This window comes from Zootermopsis nevadensis, unplaced genomic scaffold (assembly GCF_977971745.1).
Source record: "Zootermopsis nevadensis isolate Lab colony 2312 unplaced genomic scaffold, Znev_1.0 Znev_ptg000045l, whole genome shotgun sequence".
Taxonomy (NCBI): Eukaryota; Metazoa; Arthropoda; class Insecta; order Blattodea; family Termopsidae; genus Zootermopsis; species Zootermopsis nevadensis.
This window is the reverse complement of record NW_028259177.1, coordinates 3,363,179-3,390,946: the sequence shown is the minus strand read 5'-3', so window position 1 is coordinate 3,390,946 and position 27,768 is coordinate 3,363,179. Positions and strand designations below refer to the sequence as shown.

At 37.8% G+C, this 27,768-nt stretch overlaps 2 long non-coding RNA genes across 6 annotated transcripts in view; one reads left to right on the top strand and one right to left on the bottom strand.

The window, feature by feature from the left end:
* The window catches only part of LOC147871656 (uncharacterized), a 162,251-nt gene that overhangs the window by 102,803 nt on the left and 31,680 nt on the right, over positions 1-27,768 (top strand). The window lies entirely within an intron of this gene.
* Positions 26,443-27,768, bottom strand: part of LOC147871654 (uncharacterized) — a 309,056-nt gene continuing 307,730 nt past the window's right edge. The window contains exon 4 of the long non-coding RNA XR_015538501.1: positions 26,443-26,635. This is a non-coding gene — a long non-coding RNA (uncharacterized LOC147871654). The remainder of the gene's footprint in view (positions 26,636-27,768) is intronic.

Below are 27,768 nucleotides of genomic sequence, written 5' to 3'. Positions count from 1 at the left end.
TTCTCAATTTATTTTTACTCTAACACTAATCGTACCTCCTATTGTCGTAGCCCTGGGTTCGGATCTTTTCCGGATACTGGCTCACTTACCTGATATTCTTCGTGTTATGAACTGGTCCGTCCAGGGAAAATTTATTATAGTACATTTAAATAGGCCACGACCGTTCTCTTCTACATCCTTTCCTACAAAGATCGTATCGGCTCTACAGAACCAGCACGAAAATAAATTAACAAACAATAAATTGCGATATTTCAGTTTTTCACGGCGGTAGGTATGAACTTGTTAACGTCGTGTAATCTGGTCTAAATTGACCGACGTTTCAGAGGATATCACTACGTTCATTATCTCCCTGTTGATGCAGGAGTTATGTACGCCTGAAACGTCGACGTTTCAGTAGAGTTTACTTTATGTATAATCGCCCTGATAATGGATGCAGGAAGCATTTCTGAAACGTCGGTAATCTTCTACCAGACAACACGGCGCAACAGACCAGATGCAAGCCATGCGAATAATAAATGAATGTCGTTCGAGAATTGCGTCTAGTTTTAATTTTATTTCATTCAGTTCTGGTTACAGTGAATAAAATTATTTTATTTTGTAACTTAAATGCGTCATGTTTGTGTTTGATTAAATATATTTATTTGTACAGTCTATACACAAACGTTTGAATTTTATTGGTGTTGTAAAGATTATATAATATTAAAACATTTTGTTGTATAAAATATTATATTGGCGCTCTTAATCGTGAATACGATTTTACATTATATCTTTTAGCGCTTTTTATTAAAACGACATGTTTCGACGGGTAATACCGTCGTCTTCAGGTTTTTATCAATTTAAAATATTTTAAAAACTATTAAGATATTTAATGCCAATATAATATTTTATACAACAAAATGTTTTAATATCATATAATCTTTCCAACATCAATAAACTTCAAAGTTTGTGTATGGACTGTACAAATAAATATATAAAATTATTTTAATGTTCTGTGTTCGAGGGGCTGTAATAAATTGTTTACGTTTTAACGCGGTTTGCGATTAAACTTTATTAGCCCCGGCTGCTTCGTTAACCGTGGAACACAGAAATACCCAGCAAACGATTAACTGAGATACGCTGATTTAAATTTCGAACTTTGTGGGATACTTTTTGAAGGGCTGGTTGGTTGGGACGAGGTCGAAACCACCCGAAACGTCGACGACGAGTACACATTACGTTACACACAGAGCAATTAGAGCTATTCAGTGTGGGCTACCCTACTTCTACTTTTTTTGGGGGGGGGCTTCTGCACACAAGTTTTTGTCAGATAATTTCCTTACGATCAACATATTCTTTTTTTTTTAGAAAATTTCACTCGAACATCATGACCGTTATTTGCTATTCGGGCGACCACTGATGATTCCTATTGAAGGAAAACAGCAAAATGTTGTTTGTCATAATCATCATCACCATTTAATCTAGGAACATGTCCGGTTAGTACTCATTATTTCAGCACTTCTGTATATCATCATTATTTGACAAAGCCAACCAACAAACTAACAATACTTTCGAGGAGCTAGTAGTCGCCCAGCTGATCAAGAAATTCTTCGCCTTCTTTGTAATTCGAAGGTTCATTGCCTTGTTCGCAAGACCACGCCAGTGGTTACTGAGAATTCATATGTCTCTTAATTGTTCTTATATTAAAACAGCAATACAAAGTAAATTATGCATTTAAGTTAGGTTAGGTTGTAGTTTATTTTTACCCAGTCGCCAAACGCGCTAAAACAGCTGAAATTGTACTTCAGGAGATAAGGAATTTTAAAACTTACCTGGTTCTTTCGTACTTGTAATGCCATCCGTGGGAATTTATATTATTCATTCTTACTGATATTGGTTTTTATGCCGACGAGATATTTCATGTTGAAATACAACGGCAATAAAAATATGTATAATAAAATAATTACCCTTTTATTTCTTAACGTAGTTTCTTAAATTATCTACTAAGCACTCTGGCCTGATGTGTTTAATTAGACACGTCAAATAACGTTTAATATCTAATAAATCCTGGGGTCTCGGGTTCGATTCCCGGCGGTGCCCGAATTTATAACTTGTGTTGGGCAAGGCCGTGGTGTAGGCAACACGGAGTTTTCCTCCGGGGGCTTCCCCGGTTTCTCCGTGGCATCCCATTCACACACAGAAGAAGGCAATGGCAAACCACTTCTGGATCATCTTCCAAGAACGTATATGAACAGGTCCCAGTCCGAGAAAAGGATGGAAGGATCCTGTTCATATGGACCTGTCGTCAGACAGAACACTAAATAAAATAATAATCTAATAAATGTGTTGAATACTGTTAATTTTGTACTTAAATAATAATCTGATTACTTTTAACGCACGCATGTAATTATAATTAATGCGATATTAACAAAGTGTTTTGACTTGTTGGCCATTTCACTTGGTATGAGGATGGAATCGGGCAACGAAATACGGACCTGTGCTTCAGTCGCACGGGCATTCGTGTTTATGCACGTAGAAACCCGTGACGTCATCGAGTAAAATTCTTTGTGTTTGTATTGGGCGATTTCGCTAAGATATGAATTTTATTGGATGAATATTATATTTTGTTTCCAAAACGTGTAGTATATAAATTTCTGTTGATTTTCGATCGAATAAAAATATCCTGTCAGCTAGAAAGCAACTGTTACTCACATTTTACGAAATTATGTATTTGTAATTTAACATGTTTGTACCAACATTATTAGCGTTTATTCAGTTACACTGAAACCAATTTCATGACAGCGTATTATAACCTAATTCAAAGTGCGTGACTCTTCTGCCATTCTTTTTAAATTAAATTTTCCTTCATTACCATCAATGGGATGTATAAAGTACATTTATCATATTGCAGAAATGTACTCCCGACCAAATTTCGTGTTAGGAAAATTAAATATACATTAAACATGACTGAAGTCTCCATAAGCAGAGCGCACAGCCTTTGCTTAACTGAAGCAACTATACGCCCTGATGATGGAGGCAGCAGTAAACGTCTACCAGACTGCACGGAGCAACAACCCAGAAGACAGCCAGCTTCAGACAGAGAAACACGATTTATGTACAGTACCTGTTAGTGTTACAGCCGTTAGGTACATTGAGTTGTATGATTATTACAGAATGCACGTGGACCGAGCAGTGACATTTGAGAATTCTGCTCTGCAACGCAAACTTGCGCTCTATGCTATTCAAATATTTGTTAATGAGCTGCTAGCAGCGAGTTTCCAGTTTTGTTTGTCGACGGATATCGTACTGCTGGATGAGAAGGGTCATAATGATTTCCGATATATTTTAGACGCTGTTCTGTATGTGAACTAACCTTGAGTGAAGTATAAGCACGTTCTCGTGCCAGTGTTTACAACGAAACCCTTTATTTTTGTCTATAAATGCTGTTAAATATATTTACAAATAAAACACGCCTCTTAAAATAGGCATTTTAAAACCTAATCTGTTAAATACTGATGATTTCCCTTTAAAGAAATTCAGGCACGGTGGAATAAGTGCTGTAAAGCAGTGGTTTCAACCTGGGGTACGCGTACCCCAGGGGTACGCTAAGACATCTTAGGGGGTACGTGAAATTTTTTTAAAAAATATATATTATTTTATGATAAATACTGAATAATCAGTAATGTAATTTATTTAATTTATTTTAGAAGTAGATTATATACTGTGTATAACTTGGATTATACACCAACGACTTTGGGGGTACAAAGTTGAAGATAAATTATATCTGGGGGTACTCGAAGACGTCTTAGGGGGTACGTGAAATTTTTTAAAAATATATATATATTATTTTATGATAAACACTGAATAATCAGTAATGTAATTTATTTAATTTATTTTAGATTTAGATTATTTACTATGTATAACTTGAATCATACATCAACAACTTTAGGGGTACAAAGTTGAAGAGAAATTATATCTGGGGGTACGCGAACATAAAAGGTTGAGTACCACTGATGTAAAGTAAAGTTTGTCCCACTATGCGACATGTAGGTTTTTGGGGGGAATGGAGGTATAGCTCCTACTCGTTCTTGACCTCAGCACTAGATGGGGGAGGGTGGTCAGCATCACGCCCCGGCCACGCTTAACCCCCGGGAAAGGACCCCGGTATCCATTGGATAGGACAAGATTTTTTTATCCGTAATTGAACGTCAACGTATAGAAATGCATTGTATCTCCGAGCAATAAATTTGCCTGTTGCTGATAAGGACGAATGTAACTCAAGTAGTCGTCCATTTCACATTTCGTATTCTTCAGTATTAGACCTCGGTAGGACCCAAAAAGAACATTATCTCCGTAGCTTTCCGACTGGTCAAAGAGGAAATGGTGTACGTATGATTTCCGGAAAGCGTTTACTGAAACGTGGTGCAGACGGTGTGGGTAATAAATAAGGTATATTTATGCGCTGTTATGTGACGTAACCCGGCCAAATTTCCCATTAAGCGTGGGTCATCTCCAGGAAAGGACAGACCGATTTAAAATGAATTAAATATCGGAGAATTTTACGAAAAATTGTTGAATCATTTAATTTTCTATTTAGAGTTGACAATTTTAACGACCAATACCTGGGAACTTAAATAGTTTTTAAGCTCTACTCAAATGAGAAGAATTCTGTGTAATTTTATTTTATTTTTTTCCTTTCTTCGATAGACGGTGTTATAATCAGTTGAAACTAATTGTTATGCTCAATGCTGACGTAATGCACAGTTCAAATAAATCTTCTTCCCGTATTTGGCTGCATCTTGCGTCCTCCCACCACGGAGGCCAATCAGTATTTCGTTTCCATTAAGGAACGGTACGTTAATTTGTGTCCGTAGGAAGAATGTTTTTTACTGTCGACAAACTGCCGGGATTTTTAAACATTCTGCCAACGACTTCCGCTACTATCTTGAGTCTCGTCTGCAGTAATTTGTCCCAGCTGCACTCGTGCTTCTGAAATTGTGTCGGATAGATGCAGATTTAAGTCTTCAAACATAGAATAATAAAAGAGTTTATCCATTACTGGGGTCTGTACCGGGTAAAATCCCTCCGTGTCTCTGTTCTCGTCTGGTTGATTAAAACCCGTATACGATTTTAATACGTAAACCAATCTGTGTCCAGTATTAGTAAACATTAATACTTAAAATTATTACGATGGGGCACGTCAAATCTCACCCCAGTTTTCAGAAAACAAAGTAATTTTATGTTTGTTAAGTAAATTTTAACCTAGGAGCAATTACGTATTTTGAATGTCCTACCAACTTACCATTCTCCTTATCTATCTTGGACTGAATTGTAATGCGAGCTACCTGCCCCGCCTACCTTGCGCTCCTTGGTTTGACTGGATTAATGATGTTTTGTGAAGAGTACACATTAACTTATGAAGCTCTTCAATATGTAATTTTCTCAGTTCTCCTGTTACTTCCTCTGTCCTAGATCCTAATATTTTCCTCAGTCGTTATCAGACGCCCTTACGTCGGGTTCTTTCCGTAGGAAACGAAGTTTTAAACCCGTACAAAACTCTTTTCAAAGGATTTCAAGTAGTTTCGCTTTAATAATGCATTTAACAATAGAAATTGCATTACTTGTTATTTCGTAGATTCTTGTGGGAGTCGCGTGTGTTGAACGCATTATTAAAAGTTGTGTATTTTCTTAAATACCATAATGTTTGCTGGCTGACAGTAATTGGGAGAGGAATGTAGAAATAAGATGTGGGTATATCCTGGGGTCACGGGTTCGATTCCCGGCGGTGCCCGAATTTATAACTTGTGTTGGGCAAGGCCGTGGTCTAGGCAACACGGAGTTTTCCTCCGTGGCATCCCAACAATTACTCCATTCACACACAGAAGAAGGCAATGGCAAACCTCTTCTGGATCATCTGCCAAGAACGTATATGAACAGGTCCCAATCCGAGAAAAGGATGGAAGGATCCTGTTCATATGGACCTGTCGTCAGACAGAACACTAAATAATAATAAGATGAGGTGGTCTAGCGGTTAGAACGCTGGCCTTGTAATCCTGGGGGTCTCGGGTTCGAATCCCGGCAATGCCCGAATTTATAACTTGCGTTGGGCAAGGCCGTGGTCTAGGCAACACGGAGTTTTCCTCCGTGGCATCCCAACAATTACTCCATTCACACACAGAAGAAGGCAATGGCAAACCACTTCTGGATCATCTGCCAAGAACGTATATGAACAGGTCCCAGTCCGAGAAAAGGATGGAAGGATCCTGTTCACATGGACCTGTCGTCAGACAGAACACTAAATAAATAAATAAAATCCTATAAATCGATGCTATATAATCTGATCTATGAGAACGTCAATAAAATCACAAATAAATTAGATTTATAACGATTGTGTATCGAACCTTTGTATCGTATATCAGAACCTTATTGTCTCTATATAGGAGCTGTGATTTCATATAATGCACACATGCATGTCAAATTTGTAGCTTGTAATTCACATTGAACGCGTACGTGCTTTCTCGTTGGATATAAATGGCCTGTGAGTATAATTTAATGGTTCTACGAATATTTGTCACATGTTAATCCATTTTATCAATACTGTGCTGGACATTGTCCTTTATTTGAGATAGATTTAATGTGAATCTACATGACGTCACTTTCGTTTTAGGTGATTTTTATTATCGTGAAATTATATATTACTTTATAGACTGATGGTTGAACCCAAGCGTTTTTAAATAAGTTAATAAGCGAATATAATGTATTTACTCACAGGCGGAGTTGTTTACAAACACCGAGCACCTTCACATTCCCACTTTTTATCTGTCATCGGATTGTAGAATTTTGTGGAACGTCGTTATTCTGTTTGCGTGTAATACGTTTAATGACGTGCTTCCGTTTCTGACGCTCGTAGATCGTCCGTCGGCAATGTGAAATACGTCAAGCCGTCTCACCCCCAACCCCTCAAACCCCCTCCTCCCCACTGTAGGTGTTTGAAAATGTGATTGCATTCTAGTCGACTTTCTTTCGTTTTAATCCCTTCTCCAGGAGCACGTACTCGAATTCGTGTTCGTGACGAAATGAAGTCACGTTTGGCGAAGACGACGGATTGCGTTGTTGGCGTCGTAATTGAGAGTTTTATGTTGTTGTTTTTCCAGTGGCTTTATATAGTATGAAATTGCACTGTCAATAAATATTACTGTGGCAAAAGAACCTTTTCGCAGAACCTTCAGGTAATATGTTTGGCGTTAATGTGAATATGTCTACGACGTGTTTTATATGAACTCCCTCCGGATGTTTTGCACTTAGGTTGTTAAAACTTGTCAGAAATAGAAAAAATGTACCCTCTTTTGATATACGCAACGATCATTACAGGTACAAAGGACCAAGCTATTGCGTGTTTGCCTTTAGAAACATATATGAGAAGGGAACTAGTCAGTAGTTATGAATTATTTAGAAATTGTAGGCCTGTTATGTGGGTCAAAGCGTAACTTGTGGACCTAAGGAAGAGGTTGTAACAGGAGGTTGGAGAAAAGTGTTTAACAAAAGAGATGAGACACGCCCAATTCATGTAGTAGAACGGGAACAGAGAAGAAACACAAAATTTTAGTTGGAATACATGAAGGGAGGATTCCGGCGTGGCGGGATGTGTCTGTTTCAGGCTAGATACATGCCGAACTTTTGTGAACACGGTAATGAACTTTGGGCTTCGGTAAAAGGCGAGAAATTTCTTGATTGGTTGAGCGGCTGTTAGCTTTTGAATGTATGTGCGTCATGTTTGATGGATGTACGAAGAATTAACACGTCAGCGTAAAGAGTGCAGAACGTCTGGATTTAATATGTAGCTTAAATGACATGAGAAAAGTTCCTCAGAAACAGAGTAACCTTATACATATTTTCCTCTGTCAAGCCTCTGTGTTCGTATGTAAGCGTTGTATCTGGGAGCTAACATTTAAGAGATGTTTTGACGGGGAATTAGCATGTGAGCGCTTCTTTGTCATTAGTCTAAGAAGTACAAAACTGTACGTTGGCAACATTTTTTTTTAGTTTATTTAATGAGCGGGTCTTGAGAACACGGTATTGTACCATCGAGTTCCGTAAAAGGCAGATATTATCGGAACCATTTTGTGGAGGACCTGAGGACAACAAGGAACGCTGTGGCCGGTAGTGGAATCCCGAACCACCTGATTAGGAAAGGGGTTCGCAAATTCTGTTGTCTTCCCTGTAACACAATTATAAGAAGTTTTATTGGATTTTTCCACCTGAAATAAACGAATCTAACAACTTATACTCTTTGCGGTTCGTGCATATTTCGCACTCCGCTACGTAATTTTGTCTTAACGCGACGTAATCCTGCCTCAGGGCTGTCGTTATTATGCAGTCCGTTGTCACATTTTAGGATTTGTTTTGTCACAGACGATTACGACCTGTAGATCAAACGCCAAACCTTTGTGTTACGTTCTACAGGCGGATTATGTAGCGCTCTGCAGTTACTAGGGTCATGTAACCCGTTCACTTATCAGAGGCTTGTGAATTGCTGTTTAGAGCTAGTGTTCATTCGCACAGCAATTTAAGCAACATACCCCCCATGTCTGTAGCCCGATGTTCAGGTCAATCTGAACTCATTACCTGCAGGTAAATAATTAAAAAGAAATTGGGAGACTTAAGACTTCATCCGAGGATAATATTAAAGTAGATCTTAAATATATAGAGTGATATGATGTGGTCTTGATTTATGTATCTTAAAAATATTGTGTAAGGGTCTGTACTGGATTCATCTGAGTCAGGACAGGGGCCACTGGCGGGCTTTTGTGAACACGGTAATGTATTTTACGTTTTCACAAGACAGTTTATTGACAGGCTACGCCATTTTTGGGTTTTCAGGAAAATCTCTGCACTGTGAAGTTCTAATAATATTTATATTAACTATAACATGAAATAGTGTTCACCTTTTTTTCCAATTTCGTGTTCGTCAGTCGCTGTAATTTTTATTAATTACAAATGTAAATAATTTATTTTCACCCCAGGCAATACATTATTCTCTGCTGTGTAGAGTCATGTTGTGGGGGCCTATCCATTTCTGACTGTGTTTTGTTAAATAAATAAATATATAATATCGAAAAATGTATGTAATAAAAGTTGTCAATAAATCCTGCCATATTCTAGTAGGGTAGCCGTTTCCAATGAAATTGCTAGTTTAGATTTGAGTTCAATGTAAAATAGGCTTACGGGTTACGTTGTACTGATGGAGTATGGAACATTTGATACAATAATTAATTGAAATTCGATTAGTTCTGAAGATTAAATAATATTGATGGTCTGTGACTTTTGTGCAAGGAAGGAATAATAATAATAAGAAAACGAATTGTCCTGAGGTTTAAAATCTTTATTATTATTATTATTATTTTTTTTTTTTTTTTTTTTGCTGAAACGGATGAAATTCAGTTTTACTTTGAAGTGCTTTGTTTTAAAACTGGTTATTTGTTAGGCAACCTCTGAAGCAAATTCCTAGAATGAGATCAATATTCAGTACTTGCTTCAGGCTTTGTAATAAGTTTCTGTGTCTCCATACTTTACCGGTGTAACTTAGAATTTCGTATGTTATAAATGCAATAAAAATATGTATAATAAAATAATTACCCTTTTATTTCTTAACGTAGTTTCTTAAATTATCTACTAAGCACTCTGGCCTGATGTGTTTAATTAGACACGTCAAATAACGTTTAATATCTAATAAATCCTGGGGTCTCGGGTTCGATTCCCGGCGGTGCCCGAATTTATAACTTGTGTTGGGCAAGGCCGTGGTGTAGGCAACACGGAGTTTTCCTCCGGGGGCTTCCCCGGTTTCTCCGTGGCATCCCATTCACACACAGAAGAAGGCAATGGCAAACCACTTCTGGATCATCTTCCAAGAACGTATATGAACAGGTCCCAGTCCGAGAAAAGGATGGAAGGATCCTGTTCATATGGACCTGTCGTCAGACAGAACACTAAATAAAATAATAATCTAATAAATGTGTTGAATACTGTTAATTTTGTACTTAAATAATAATCTGATTACTTTTAACGCACGCATGTAATTATAATTAATGCGATATTAACAAAGTGTTTTGACTTGTTGGCCATTTCACTTGGTATGAGGATGGAATCGGGCAACGAAATACGGACCTGTGCTTCAGTCGCACGGGCATTCGTGTTTATGCACGTAGAAACCCGTGACGTCATCGAGTAAAATTCTTTGTGTTTGTATTGGGCGATTTCGCTAAGATATGAATTTTATTGGATGAATATTATATTTTGTTTCCAAAACGTGTAGTATATAAATTTCTGTTGATTTTCGATCGAATAAAAATATCCTGTCAGCTAGAAAGCAACTGTTACTCACATTTTACGAAATTATGTATTTGTAATTTAACATGTTTGTACCAACATTATTAGCGTTTATTCAGTTACACTGAAACCAATTTCATGACAGCGTATTATAACCTAATTCAAAGTGCGTGACTCTTCTGCCATTCTTTTTAAATTAAATTTTCCTTCATTACCATCAATGGGATGTATAAAGTACATTTATCATATTGCAGAAATGTACTCCCGACCAAATTTCGTGTTAGGAAAATTAAATATACATTAAACATGACTGAAGTCTCCATAAGCAGAGCGCACAGCCTTTGCTTAACTGAAGCAACTATACGCCCTGATGATGGAGGCAGCAGTAAACGTCTACCAGACTGCACGGAGCAACAACCCAGAAGACAGCCAGCTTCAGACAGAGAAACACGATTTATGTACAGTACCTGTTAGTGTTACAGCCGTTAGGTACATTGAGTTGTATGATTATTACAGAATGCACGTGGACCGAGCAGTGACATTTGAGAATTCTGCTCTGCAACGCAAACTTGCGCTCTATGCTATTCAAATATTTGTTAATGAGCTGCTAGCAGCGAGTTTCCAGTTTTGTTTGTCGACGGATATCGTACTGCTGGATGAGAAGGGTCATAATGATTTCCGATATATTTTAGACGCTGTTCTGTATGTGAACTAACCTTGAGTGAAGTATAAGCACGTTCTCGTGCCAGTGTTTACAACGAAACCCTTTATTTTTGTCTATAAATGCTGTTAAATATATTTACAAATAAAACACGCCTCTTAAAATAGGCATTTTAAAACCTAATCTGTTAAATACTGATGATTTCCCTTTAAAGAAATTCAGGCACGGTGGAATAAGTGCTGTAAAGCAGTGGTTTCAACCTGGGGTACGCGTACCCCAGGGGTACGCTAAGACATCTTAGGGGGTACGTGAAATTTTTTTAAAAAATATATATTATTTTATGATAAATACTGAATAATCAGTAATGTAATTTATTTAATTTATTTTAGAAGTAGATTATATACTGTGTATAACTTGGATTATACACCAACGACTTTGGGGGTACAAAGTTGAAGATAAATTATATCTGGGGGTACTCGAAGACGTCTTAGGGGGTACGTGAAATTTTTTAAAAATATATATATATTATTTTATGATAAACACTGAATAATCAGTAATGTAATTTATTTAATTTATTTTAGATTTAGATTATTTACTATGTATAACTTGAATCATACATCAACAACTTTAGGGGTACAAAGTTGAAGAGAAATTATATCTGGGGGTACGCGAACATAAAAGGTTGAGTACCACTGATGTAAAGTAAAGTTTGTCCCACTATGCGACATGTAGGTTTTTGGGGGGAATGGAGGTATAGCTCCTACTCGTTCTTGACCTCAGCACTAGATGGGGGAGGGTGGTCAGCATCACGCCCCGGCCACGCTTAACCCCCGGGAAAGGACCCCGGTATCCATTGGATAGGACAAGATTTTTTTATCCGTAATTGAACGTCAACGTATAGAAATGCATTGTATCTCCGAGCAATAAATTTGCCTGTTGCTGATAAGGACGAATGTAACTCAAGTAGTCGTCCATTTCACATTTCGTATTCTTCAGTATTAGACCTCGGTAGGACCCAAAAAGAACATTATCTCCGTAGCTTTCCGACTGGTCAAAGAGGAAATGGTGTACGTATGATTTCCGGAAAGCGTTTACTGAAACGTGGTGCAGACGGTGTGGGTAATAAATAAGGTATATTTATGCGCTGTTATGTGACGTAACCCGGCCAAATTTCCCATTAAGCGTGGGTCATCTCCAGGAAAGGACAGACCGATTTAAAATGAATTAAATATCGGAGAATTTTACGAAAAATTGTTGAATCATTTAATTTTCTATTTAGAGTTGACAATTTTAACGACCAATACCTGGGAACTTAAATAGTTTTTAAGCTCTACTCAAATGAGAAGAATTCTGTGTAATTTTATTTTATTTTTTTCCTTTCTTCGATAGACGGTGTTATAATCAGTTGAAACTAATTGTTATGCTCAATGCTGACGTAATGCACAGTTCAAATAAATCTTCTTCCCGTATTTGGCTGCATCTTGCGTCCTCCCACCACGGAGGCCAATCAGTATTTCGTTTCCATTAAGGAACGGTACGTTAATTTGTGTCCGTAGGAAGAATGTTTTTTACTGTCGACAAACTGCCGGGATTTTTAAACATTCTGCCAACGACTTCCGCTACTATCTTGAGTCTCGTCTGCAGTAATTTGTCCCAGCTGCACTCGTGCTTCTGAAATTGTGTCGGATAGATGCAGATTTAAGTCTTCAAACATAGAATAATAAAAGAGTTTATCCATTACTGGGGTCTGTACCGGGTAAAATCCCTCCGTGTCTCTGTTCTCGTCTGGTTGATTAAAACCCGTATACGATTTTAATACGTAAACCAATCTGTGTCCAGTATTAGTAAACATTAATACTTAAAATTATTACGATGGGGCACGTCAAATCTCACCCCAGTTTTCAGAAAACAAAGTAATTTTATGTTTGTTAAGTAAATTTTAACCTAGGAGCAATTACGTATTTTGAATGTCCTACCAACTTACCATTCTCCTTATCTATCTTGGACTGAATTGTAATGCGAGCTACCTGCCCCGCCTACCTTGCGCTCCTTGGTTTGACTGGATTAATGATGTTTTGTGAAGAGTACACATTAACTTATGAAGCTCTTCAATATGTAATTTTCTCAGTTCTCCTGTTACTTCCTCTGTCCTAGATCCTAATATTTTCCTCAGTCGTTATCAGACGCCCTTACGTCGGGTTCTTTCCGTAGGAAACGAAGTTTTAAACCCGTACAAAACTCTTTTCAAAGGATTTCAAGTAGTTTCGCTTTAATAATGCATTTAACAATAGAAATTGCATTACTTGTTATTTCGTAGATTCTTGTGGGAGTCGCGTGTGTTGAACGCATTATTAAAAGTTGTGTATTTTCTTAAATACCATAATGTTTGCTGGCTGACAGTAATTGGGAGAGGAATGTAGAAATAAGATGTGGGTATATCCTGGGGTCACGGGTTCGATTCCCGGCGGTGCCCGAATTTATAACTTGTGTTGGGCAAGGCCGTGGTCTAGGCAACACGGAGTTTTCCTCCGTGGCATCCCAACAATTACTCCATTCACACACAGAAGAAGGCAATGGCAAACCTCTTCTGGATCATCTGCCAAGAACGTATATGAACAGGTCCCAATCCGAGAAAAGGATGGAAGGATCCTGTTCATATGGACCTGTCGTCAGACAGAACACTAAATAATAATAAGATGAGGTGGTCTAGCGGTTAGAACGCTGGCCTTGTAATCCTGGGGGTCTCGGGTTCGAATCCCGGCAATGCCCGAATTTATAACTTGCGTTGGGCAAGGCCGTGGTCTAGGCAACACGGAGTTTTCCTCCGTGGCATCCCAACAATTACTCCATTCACACACAGAAGAAGGCAATGGCAAACCACTTCTGGATCATCTGCCAAGAACGTATATGAACAGGTCCCAGTCCGAGAAAAGGATGGAAGGATCCTGTTCACATGGACCTGTCGTCAGACAGAACACTAAATAAATAAATAAAATCCTATAAATCGATGCTATATAATCTGATCTATGAGAACGTCAATAAAATCACAAATAAATTAGATTTATAACGATTGTGTATCGAACCTTTGTATCGTATATCAGAACCTTATTGTCTCTATATAGGAGCTGTGATTTCATATAATGCACACATGCATGTCAAATTTGTAGCTTGTAATTCACATTGAACGCGTACGTGCTTTCTCGTTGGATATAAATGGCCTGTGAGTATAATTTAATGGTTCTACGAATATTTGTCACATGTTAATCCATTTTATCAATACTGTGCTGGACATTGTCCTTTATTTGAGATAGATTTAATGTGAATCTACATGACGTCACTTTCGTTTTAGGTGATTTTTATTATCGTGAAATTATATATTACTTTATAGACTGATGGTTGAACCCAAGCGTTTTTAAATAAGTTAATAAGCGAATATAATGTATTTACTCACAGGCGGAGTTGTTTACAAACACCGAGCACCTTCACATTCCCACTTTTTATCTGTCATCGGATTGTAGAATTTTGTGGAACGTCGTTATTCTGTTTGCGTGTAATACGTTTAATGACGTGCTTCCGTTTCTGACGCTCGTAGATCGTCCGTCGGCAATGTGAAATACGTCAAGCCGTCTCACCCCCAACCCCTCAAACCCCCTCCTCCCCACTGTAGGTGTTTGAAAATGTGATTGCATTCTAGTCGACTTTCTTTCGTTTTAATCCCTTCTCCAGGAGCACGTACTCGAATTCGTGTTCGTGACGAAATGAAGTCACGTTTGGCGAAGACGACGGATTGCGTTGTTGGCGTCGTAATTGAGAGTTTTATGTTGTTGTTTTTCCAGTGGCTTTATATAGTATGAAATTGCACTGTCAATAAATATTACTGTGGCAAAAGAACCTTTTCGCAGAACCTTCAGGTAATATGTTTGGCGTTAATGTGAATATGTCTACGACGTGTTTTATATGAACTCCCTCCGGATGTTTTGCACTTAGGTTGTTAAAACTTGTCAGAAATAGAAAAAATGTACCCTCTTTTGATATACGCAACGATCATTACAGGTACAAAGGACCAAGCTATTGCGTGTTTGCCTTTAGAAACATATATGAGAAGGGAACTAGTCAGTAGTTATGAATTATTTAGAAATTGTAGGCCTGTTATGTGGGTCAAAGCGTAACTTGTGGACCTAAGGAAGAGGTTGTAACAGGAGGTTGGAGAAAAGTGTTTAACAAAAGAGATGAGACACGCCCAATTCATGTAGTAGAACGGGAACAGAGAAGAAACACAAAATTTTAGTTGGAATACATGAAGGGAGGATTCCGGCGTGGCGGGATGTGTCTGTTTCAGGCTAGATACATGCCGAACTTTTGTGAACACGGTAATGAACTTTGGGCTTCGGTAAAAGGCGAGAAATTTCTTGATTGGTTGAGCGGCTGTTAGCTTTTGAATGTATGTGCGTCATGTTTGATGGATGTACGAAGAATTAACACGTCAGCGTAAAGAGTGCAGAACGTCTGGATTTAATATGTAGCTTAAATGACATGAGAAAAGTTCCTCAGAAACAGAGTAACCTTATACATATTTTCCTCTGTCAAGCCTCTGTGTTCGTATGTAAGCGTTGTATCTGGGAGCTAACATTTAAGAGATGTTTTGACGGGGAATTAGCATGTGAGCGCTTCTTTGTCATTAGTCTAAGAAGTACAAAACTGTACGTTGGCAACATTTTTTTTTAGTTTATTTAATGAGCGGGTCTTGAGAACACGGTATTGTACCATCGAGTTCCGTAAAAGGCAGATATTATCGGAACCATTTTGTGGAGGACCTGAGGACAACAAGGAACGCTGTGGCCGGTAGTGGAATCCCGAACCACCTGATTAGGAAAGGGGTTCGCAAATTCTGTTGTCTTCCCTGTAACACAATTATAAGAAGTTTTATTGGATTTTTCCACCTGAAATAAACGAATCTAACAACTTATACTCTTTGCGGTTCGTGCATATTTCGCACTCCGCTACGTAATTTTGTCTTAACGCGACGTAATCCTGCCTCAGGGCTGTCGTTATTATGCAGTCCGTTGTCACATTTTAGGATTTGTTTTGTCACAGACGATTACGACCTGTAGATCAAACGCCAAACCTTTGTGTTACGTTCTACAGGCGGATTATGTAGCGCTCTGCAGTTACTAGGGTCATGTAACCCGTTCACTTATCAGAGGCTTGTGAATTGCTGTTTAGAGCTAGTGTTCATTCGCACAGCAATTTAAGCAACATACCCCCCATGTCTGTAGCCCGATGTTCAGGTCAATCTGAACTCATTACCTGCAGGTAAATAATTAAAAAGAAATTGGGAGACTTAAGACTTCATCCGAGGATAATATTAAAGTAGATCTTAAATATATAGAGTGATATGATGTGGTCTTGATTTATGTATCTTAAAAATATTGTGTAAGGGTCTGTACTGGATTCATCTGAGTCAGGACAGGGGCCACTGGCGGGCTTTTGTGAACACGGTAATGTATTTTACGTTTTCACAAGACAGTTTATTGACAGGCTACGCCATTTTTGGGTTTTCAGGAAAATCTCTGCACTGTGAAGTTCTAATAATATTTATATTAACTATAACATGAAATAGTGTTCACCTTTTTTTCCAATTTCGTGTTCGTCAGTCGCTGTAATTTTTATTAATTACAAATGTAAATAATTTATTTTCACCCCAGGCAATACATTATTCTCTGCTGTGTAGAGTCATGTTGTGGGGGCCTATCCATTTCTGACTGTGTTTTGTTAAATAAATAAATATATAATATCGAAAAATGTATGTAATAAAAGTTGTCAATAAATCCTGCCATATTCTAGTAGGGTAGCCGTTTCCAATGAAATTGCTAGTTTAGATTTGAGTTCAATGTAAAATAGGCTTACGGGTTACGTTGTACTGATGGAGTATGGAACATTTGATACAATAATTAATTGAAATTCGATTAGTTCTGAAGATTAAATAATATTGATGGTCTGTGACTTTTGTGCAAGGAAGGAATAATAATAATAAGAAAACGAATTGTCCTGAGGTTTAAAATCTTTATTATTATTATTATTATTTTTTTTTTTTTTTTTTTTGCTGAAACGGATGAAATTCAGTTTTACTTTGAAGTGCTTTGTTTTAAAACTGGTTATTTGTTAGGCAACCTCTGAAGCAAATTCCTAGAATGAGATCAATATTCAGTACTTGCTTCAGGCTTTGTAATAAGTTTCTGTGTCTCCATACTTTACCGGTGTAACTTAGAATTTCGTATGTTATATTTGTTTTCGAGACGTGCTTATCAATTTCATCATCTTCATCCGGTGAAATGCGTACATGATGTACGGCTCTAACAGATACGTACACATTCAGTGAATGAAATAAAGACATCTGAATTAACTGGACCATTACGTAAGTCAGCATTGGAACTTAGTGAATTAGTGAATGAAATGTAGTTCATCAAAATTACCACCGTTAGCTTCGTGGCGCAGATGACAGCGGCAGGCATTTGACTGGCTTTGTGCTGTACACCGCGTCCCTGAAGTATCCTCACTATAAAATGTCACGTGCGGTTAAGTCATTTGGGGGAGGGGGGGTACACAACAGATCATCTAGTTTTGAATGACAGATGAAAGTTTAAAATAGAGAAGCAATAATCAATGGTATTGTTTATCTTAACAAATTCCCAGTGGTAAGAATAAATACTATCTGTTTTAAAACATTTAAACAAGTCTGTACTTTGCCACAGAGTATGTGCGTTGGTTTCATATGATTCTTAGAATAAACAGCGATTATTTCCGTGAAAAAATCTTTAACCATTCGATCTTTGTGATGGAGATGCGTTGTTTCCTTTGTGGTGGGAATATTTAAAATATTATTTAAATTAGTTTGGGATTCAGAAGGTTAATTCATGTGGCTGCTTCTTCCTGTTTATCCCATTTATCCTGTCAACTAAATCGCATTACGTTACCATATATTAACATAACCGTCGGAATATCGTAGATGCATACATAATTTTTGACGATGAAGTATAATTATTTTGCCATACTGTTATTTACTCTCTCGCAGCCCCAAATATTCTCGTAGGCATTTTGTTCTTAAATATCTTCTTCTCAGTGGGATTTCATTAGTTTCTTAAGGAGTTAATGGTGTTCGGTATGGTCTCCTGCCTCTCCGTAATGCTGGTAACCTAATCTTAAAATTTACAGGGCTTACCGTCCGTGAAAACTGCCGTGGACATCTTGTACTCAGTATCGTACTTTCAGACGTCCTTAATCTATTTCAAGAATGTGTGAAACAGCATGCAACATTATAGTGATGTAGATTGAATTCTTAAATTTGTAAGATATTGTAAATGCGTCATATTGTGATTATATATTATTAAAATATTTATTAAAAACTTTTGCCGTCAATCACAAATATAATATTGTTAAAAGATTAAAACATCATTTAACGTTCCTATCGAGTACTCGATTACATTGGAACTTAAATTTGTATATATTTTTAAAAAATTACCAACGATTTATTTTTTATTTCAAAATTGATAAGTTGGTTCCTTTATTTCTTCATTTACAAACGTATTAATGCCAGTTTCATTGGCCGATTTCACTATTAAAACATGAATCAGTTGGATCTGTACGTCTCAGCTCAATATCCATAGAGGATTAATCCATAATTAGTAAATTACAATGTTATGAAACAGTACTCAGTAAGCCACACTGTTTTATGAATGGATTTTTAATATTAAAAAGTTCTGCTGAGAGGGCCAAGCGATTTAAATATAAATTTAATTAAAATATCGGCCTTTGTTCAGCCATTCGTGACGTCGGCACTTCAGGGATTGCGGTGGGAGTATTTGCTTTCCGAAATGTGAGTCATGTCATGTTGCTGGGTTTTTTTTTGCGCAAAAGTATGCGAAATTAGTTTAGCATAAACCTCGTAACAAAAAAAGCCTAACTTCCTCATTGACGTAAACCTTCCGGTAAATTATTTTATACACGTATCATCAAGTATCAGTGGTGATTTTATTCATATATTTTCCACCTGTTTACAGATGGAAACTATAATTTTAATACAAACAAATAAGTTTCGCTATTAATCTATGGCATTATGATTATGATAATTAACACTTTTAAATTTAGTTAAAAACGTATTGGAACATTTTATTCCGCATTATGTGTTGTTAAACGTAAATTTGGTGGACTCTAGTGGACACGGCAGTGAAACCTCGGATGCAATAAGAGGCGGGTGATTTCTAATCAGAACGCACTCGTAGCTTTTTCAGGAAAGTTATTTTCTTTATATTTTGTTCCCTCTTAATTTAACTCACATCTATTTTACCGGTGATGCAATCGTCTATTTAGGAATGCGTTTGAAGTTGAAGGTGGTACCGCTAGCTAGAGGTCCGACTAGAAGCTTATCACTTCTCTTTTGTAATCGTTCGCCTCCCGCGTTGAGGGGTCGTGGCGATGCTTTCGCACCTCGGATCGTCCTTCCTCTGCGGTGTCGATGGTTTTCTTGCCGACTGTTATCTGGTGATGCCTCAGGCAACGGATGGTTCTCAGTATAATGTAATGTTCATGGTGTTCTGAAGTTACTTTTAAACATCCAAAGGAGCTTTGTAGCCTGCATTTCGCATGGTAGTCAATGTTTGACTCTATTGATGTTGATACCGTCAACCAACATCCATAACTTCAGCAGACAGGTTAAGTGCATACATAATGAACAAGATCAAATTTGTCACCGCCCACTATAAGTTTACTGGGAACATATAGAGGCTTGTAATATCATTCAGGGAACACTGACATTTGGATTTTGCCAGGACTCTGTCTGCTGTTGAGATAATCGGTGTGGAATGGATTTTGGAACTTGTCTTCTGGGTTTTGATACCAAAATTTCTGACGAACGTATTGCCCTGAAGAAGGACGCGATACGTTAACTCCGAATCGTTGGTTGAAATTTGTAAGACCATCTGCTGTCACAATCCAGAACCAGCGGAAAGTCTTCAGATTTATTAAACTTTATTTGGAGGTTTCTTAAGTGTGTGATACTCTCTTCTTCGGTCTGGCTGTGCACTTTGTTCTAGGAGACTTTTAAAAAGCTGACTATGCCTTATAGAGGTTATCTGATGGTAGAAACAAGTAAGCTGTGTCCTTATGTCTGTCGCAAAGGAGTCGAGGCCTTGATTCTTCTTTGCATGTCCTTTTTGACACAGGATTTATCGTCATCTGTGCTCTTACGTACAGCAGATCCTTGCCATTTGCGGGGGTTACGTTCTTGAAACCCCACCCCCGCGATTGTAAAAACCTTATGGGGTAAATTGGGCTAGGGGAACCAAAGGCACACAAAACATGCTACGTCCATAATTAGTGATTAATAAATATAAAATAATTTGTGTTGTCACGTTTAAATTTCAGGGATTTTTCCATGATATTCTGAGCCTCGAAGAAATAATCGATTGTGACATTTACCATCTGTAGACCTTACTTCTGAGCACTGGTAGTCAGCTGAGGGCCTGCACAAGAGTGACCGCGGATGAGCGGGGGACCTACTGCGCGGTGAACAAGTATTACCACATTAGTTTGTCATAAAATAAGCAGGTGTGCTGTTAGTTCATAGCACATTTCCTCGCATTTGTTTTAAAAGTTTGCTGGTAATTTGTTGGGCTTGGGCGTGATATGCTGTTCACTGTCTGTGTGTAGGTTGATCACAATCTCTTGGTGTCTAACCACAGTTTATCTCCATCACTTTGTTAATAACAGTGATTGTGGTTTATCATGCAACGGAATGCGACTCTCTGGGCCCCCCTCTCTCTCTCTGTCCCCTCCCCCTTTACCAAACACGCCGAATTCCCTTGTGAAACGCTTACCTGCAAGCTTCATTAAAATCGATGACGCGCGTATGCAGATTTGCCTTTGGTTCGCATTCCGAAAATGCTTTTAAATGTTTTACTTTGTTACTTCTGTTTACGGTATTACATTCACAAACTGACTTCCGATATCGGAGTTCAAATATTTATAAGTGGAACAAATTGTTTTATTTCATGCGTCTATACAGGAGGTGTTGAAAGTAGTGTCCGCGAGAATCCCTCCTTCGCTCTCTGTGTCTGTTTAAATAAACTTGGCATGTCCAGAATGTCCCAAAAAGACCATTACTTACGTCAGCATTGTGTATAAATATTTTTGGGATATTCCGTATAATTTTAGAGTCGTGATATATGTTCTCGTATAAAGAATATCCAATTCCATATGCACATTTCATTCAGAGAATACTGCAAGCAAAATTAACATTTATTTCAATTATCTGCACTGAAATTTTCATTGTTTTTACGTACGATCAAAACGAAAAGCTAAAACATTTTTTTCGATTAGTTTTGCCGTGTACGTCCGTCTGTGTGTCCATTTCTCTGCGTGTAAAACTGCTGAGATAACTTTTATTAAATTTTTTTGTTCGGAGTTCTGCTAAGAATTTCGACACATTCCCATTTTGTTGACGGTGGAACAACGCTAACGGGCACTGTGTGAAGATGTACTTCACTTGATGTACAGGGTGTCTCAAACATGTGTATACACTTCCATTGAATTTGCGTTGCTCGAAACGCAATCAGCCTTCCGCCATTTTGCGTATTTGAATTATGTTAAGTGTAGACCACACTAGGCTCCCCTCGTAAACACACCACACGAAGATTAGTAACAAGGCTAATATTCCGTGTTATAATGTGTATGTTTCTTTTTTTGGGACATGCTGTGTGTCGTGAATATGTTACATTCTAGCATCATATTTGTATTTAAGTTTGCTATATAGATAGAAGATAATTTGTGAGTCAAGAAATTAAGAACCCAAGATAATTAAACTTTCACTTTTACTAGTGTTCATTATACAGTTCTATTCCTGACCGTACCTTGATTCTTTGGAGAATTGAATAAGGTAATTATGCTCTACAGTACTGGTATTTAAGTGTGAAGAATGTTATCCGTCGGTAATATTTCACAGTGTTTAGTTTGTAATGGCAACATTATCTAATGGCTTTGTCATTTCCGTTACTTTGCATACAAACTTTGTGTACAGAATTTCCCTAAATATATAAATTCAGTGATAGTAATTAGAATTGCGAAGTCAGGGAGTTTTAAAACCATGTTCATAAACAGTTATGAACGAACGTATTTATTAATGTATCATAAGCACGAACAAAAATATTGGCTGCTGCAAGATTGTAAAATAAAGATCGAATTGCAAAATTGTCGTTAAAGACAAGATCTAACCTCGTGGACCTGAGTCCTTCTTGAGCTAACAGTCGCTCAGTTATTCAAAAAGGCTTTCCAGCTTTTATGGATCCGGTAGAACCTGCTAATCCACCCATAAACGCCTGCATCTTGCTTTGAGGCTTGCCAACTATAACTTTGTATGTTTATCATTTACCCCCATGCGTGCTATGTGTCCCACCCATCTCATCTTCCTTTAATTTGTGATGGTAAATGTGTTTTTGGTAAAGGGTGATCACACAGATTGTCAGTATTTTAAGAGAAAATAAAATTAATTGACTAAAACGTTAATGATACAGTCGATTCGAACAGACGCGAAATTGCCTGTGTGTACATTTGCGTCCTTCTAACAGCCTCGTAAAAAGTGTCGTTAAAATCGCGCTATTGTATCTGATTACAGGCGTTCCCATTACAGCAGAGCTGTTCCTGTTATGGGCGTCTCTGATGTTAAACATCGTTTACTGTTACACAAAAAACATGTACTGATTCAGGTCTTTATAATCAGTTCCTTGCGTCCGTTCATTGTAATAATATTAATACATTTTGAATCGAACACATTTGGGATTTTACTGATTAAATGGAGTTGTACACGTCTAGATGAGATGGAGGTGAGTGGTTAGCTGGACGTCTCGACCGCCTTATCCCTGAGGAGAAGACCTTAGTTCGAATTGGTTGGGGCAGATAGATCCCAGATAGGTCTTCACCTTGTGACCGAGAAAGCGTTTTACCCTGCCGGGAATCGGGACCCTTTTCCTTTGTCTTCAAGGAGGAAATTAAAGATTGAAATGGTAACTACAATGAAATCAGTGCAGATAACAGAACAAATAAACATTTCATTTACGAGAAAATTAAAAAATTGACAGTGGAACTACGGTTCCCTAGGTAACGTTGAATAACGTTTAACTGTAGAAGTATATTTGTACTGAAATAACATTTTATTTACACATTAATGTGTACCTTTACGTCTTATCTATACGTGACGTCATCTGCCGACAGCTTATCTACGTGTTGCGTCATGTACTCAACACACTGACTCTAGAACCGTTCTTTGTTAACAAATAAATGGGTCAAAACTCCTAAACCGTGAGAGTTAGCTGAAATCTGTTTGCAAATTTGAAAAGCTCGTGTTTATTTACGTATTTCACTCGCAATATGCCCGATCCAACTCTTACGCTTCAGAGGTGGCAAGAGATTGAAGTTCGAACGAGGGTATAGTTATTACGTGTTTTGGGTAATTATTTCAACAGTGTGTAAAATATGAATTATTAAATAAAGTAAACATCATGTAGAAAAAGCCCTTAATTTAAATATAGGTTTATATTCTCTATCTTACATAGGTCTCGAGTTCTTGACGTTTGAAGGAGTTACACACCAGCGTTACCTTACATCTTACAGTTTCCGTCGAGTGTACCGTGATTTTATAAACGTTATTCAACGTTAAAACTGTAAATTGTGTTAAGTTTGCTCTGGGTCTTTGCCAGTTCAATCCTATTCACACTTACATATGCCGTATTCTGTTGCTTTAAGGCTCATTTTTATCAACTCATCTGATTACAGACGCCTGATTACCGCAGGTTCCAAATCTCGTCTTTTTCCGTACCAAATAATTTGTCCCAGTCCAAGGAGTTGTAACATTCGTTATGCCTAGGTATTCTGAGTGGCCTCAGCTATTTTGGTTTCCCAGACAGTGTTTCCAAGTGTATCATCTCCCCATGAGCTTTAAATTTTATTACCTGTACAAAATCCCGGGGCTTAGAATTCCATTTTAACTTACGATTTATAGCATTCATACCGCGATTATGTGTAATTTGCATTGAGAGTGGATTGGTTTTATGGCGTATACGAAGTGTGAGTGATGTTCACACATTCCACATTAACTGGTTTGTGGCTTGCTGCAAATTAATGAACTATTTCAGCATTCTCTTGGTAATGACGTTGGGTTTTTGAAGCTCCGTTAGGCCATATGACCCCCAGTGGGCGGTCCACCAAACCAGTATCCTATGTAGGCGTAAATTTAGGCGGACAGTAGTAAAAATAATTTTTCATATTCTGATGAACGTCATTTTGTCTGTCCAGATAATTGAGCTGCCAGAAACAGATGAGAAACGGTCGCCGGAAATGTAAGGGTGACAAATTGTCTCTCTTACAAAAGAAATATGTAAAAAGAATCCCAGGTTTGTGTTTGTTAAAATGTGTGAATTTATTCTGCAAGGTTTCGCCACCAATTACGAAGAAACTTAAGAGTGTAAAATTAATGGGACCGTTTGTGACACTCGGCCATCACTTCTTTAGTTCTGGTAGAATTTTAATGAATAATTCAGATTGAAGAGAGACTTCTTGATGAGCCTGTCATAAAGAATGAAGAAGATTTTAATGCAAATTGCAGATGGGGACAGGTGTATTACAGCCTGGTCCTTTGTTTGCATTCTAAAGGAAAAAGCCACTGCTGGTGGGAATGGGTGTATCACAAATCACGCGTGTACGTCTGTCTGTCTGCGTGGCGATATTCAAACACAGGACCTCCCAAATACCAAGGGAATATGTTAATTAGGTGATAAAATCTGAGGTGGTACAAGTCTGTGTTGTCAATTTGTTCACTGTAATCAAATGAAAACCAATATTGTCAGGGTGATTAAGTCGAGAAGAATAAGATGGGCTGGGCATGTAGCGCGCATGGATGGGACAAGAGGTGTGCACCGGGAAGCCTGAGGGGAAGAGACCGCTGGGGAGACCTAGACATAGATGGGAGGATAATGTCAGACGGGATCTATGGGAGATAGGAGTTGAAGGAGACTGGATTTTGTTGGCCCAGTACAGGGCTTTGGTTAATTCGGTGATGAACCTTCGGGCTGTGTAAGCCATCTGGTTGGTTGGGGCCACTATTTGGGAAGCCTGAGGGGAAGAGACCTCAGGGGAGACCTAGACGTAGATGGGAGGATAATCTCAGGCGGGATCTATGGGAGATAGGAGTTGAAGGAGACTGGATTTTGTTGGCCCAGGACAGGGCTTTGGTTAAGTCGGTGATGAACCTTCGGGTTCCATAAGCCATCTTGTTAGTTAGTTATTTAATCAGATGAAAATTCATTTAGGCTGCACTGCGTAACATTCCTGAAAACAGTTATATTCAAGAGTCATCATGTTTGACAAAATATACTGGCCTTTCTCTAATGTTTGAACGGTGCCTGCCTGCGCAATAACTGTGTTACTATCCATATATTAGATATTAATTACATTCATTATAAATTCCTATCTTATTCTCTACTCACATTTGAATAGCTGTGTGTCATCATTCTAACAATATAAATTCTCTGATCTAGTACCTTGTGTGTTTTGAATATTTTTTTCGGAATTTAATGTAATGGACCTAATTTAATTCAATTATTATTATTATAAACCGAATTATGTATTCAGAGCAAGTTGCCTTTGTGTATTAAGGTCCTCTGCAGTTATGTAATTTGTTGATAATCTGTTTGTTGTTATTTTACTATATTTATTATTGTGTTGTATCTGTAATTGACCTATTGACTATTGAAGCAGCACACTAATAAATAATTGAATTATTATTAATCGTAACAAAATTAGCAATGCATAGTAAGCAATTCGCAGTTTTAATAACTCATTCCTTCTTTCTGTCTGAATTGGTTAAGAACTTTCACAACTTTTCATATATTTATTAATGTGTATAGCGTTGTAATGGTAACTATAAGAGAAGTTTAAAGGCACACGAACAATAATTTTTCCGTCCTGTCACAAAAATGAATAATTGAATTTGTAACTTAAGTCAACTGATATTTATAGCAGACATTAATTAGGCCAGCGACAAATGAAGTAAATGGCTTCCAGCCAAGAAAGTGAACGTTGTTTTCAAATTTTGACAGTTGGTCGATAAAGTGAGTCTGATTCTAGGCCCTTCTCCTTTCTATGACCCGTAACGCAAAGAGAAATAAGTTTCGGAAGCTCTGTCGGTTCTGTGGGTGGATGCAATTCATCGTGTTGATCCATAGGCTGATATTTCATTTTAAAACATTGCAAGTTCGCGACCGTACGTTATTTACAAGAGACTTTTCTCGTCCCGGGTAACCCCAGTTGTAAATTACTTCCCGTCAGTAACATTTACTGTCTTCAGTGCGGACTCATTTTGATGCAAATTCCTGACGCCGTTGAAGACGATAAATTGCCCCCAGCCCCTCGGAACTGCAGGACTCAGAACCAGAGAGGGATTAATGTTTTTATTTTTAAAATACATTTGTCTCCTGCATATCGCAATATATCATACTGCCCTGTAATTTTGTAGATGCAGAACTGGTTCGTTTTCAGCAAGTCCGCTGTTCGTAACCTGATTGGTTCTCTGGTACGTTTACGCAGATACGCTGCTCACCGGACGTCGTGGTCGAGTGGTTAGCACTCCTGATAAGAAATAACATAAAATAAGATGCACACATTTTATCACTGGTAGACTGTGACTTGATTTCTATTCGGGATGTACCCAGTTGGGATACCGACTTAGAATCTGACGCGTCTTAACACCCCCCCCCCAAAAAAAAAAGAAACATCCCCTCCACCCGTCACACACACACACTCGACAGGTGTACTACCTATCAAACCTAAGTTCCGAGGTTTTCAAAATTATGAATAAGCAAATACATCTGAAACGTCGGTTTGTCAATTCTGCAAGTCACAGTAATTAATGGACAACTGAAAACTCACAAAGTCAGGCAACGTGGGATGTTTAACTTTGCCTTGCGTTGGACAATATAGACCGATTCTCGCTGCCTTGACCCCGTATCTGACAAACTTGCATTTTACCTGTCTTCAAATCCTGCTCAGACTTGTAATGATAGAATTGTTAATTAATAAAAACTGGAAATATGTAGAAGGAATTGGTCGTCGCATATTTACGGTACTTTGACATAATTCGTCAGTTAAGACTGAGGAAAATCACGACAAACTCGGCTCGTCCCTAATATGAAGCAAATCTTTTGTAATTTTGAGTATATGATGTTCTGTGCCTGATGAGGTTTACGGGTTTCGTGATTAAAACAATTATTGTTAATGATATAAGTGGGATTATTTCGCAGGAATGGTAATTACGTCACAAGATACATTTGTTTAGTTATTGAAGCGAATAAACTTACTCTGCGTCTGTATGATAAGTTTCTCATCACAACATTTAAAATCCACATATATATATATGAAATATTTGCAAACATAAAAAATGTTGTTTGAATGGCAGCTGAAGTCTGCCAAGTTTACATTCGGGGACCCAATGCAATTTCATTGCATCTTCTAACGTATCCATAAATCATCACCCCACACGATGTCACGTGTTCTCCCTCCTCCCGTTCTCTTTGTAACAAACGATGTCTTTGTTACGCTGTTTTAAAAAATATTCGCTTCTGGTCTTCTTGTTCGCGATTGCATCAGATCCACTGTTAAGTCTGGAAGTCAGCGGTTCGAATCCTAGGGTAGGTTATCCACATCTACTGATTTATAAATAGGCTTCGTGATTCTCATGTTTGTTATCGGATGACCACGTAAAT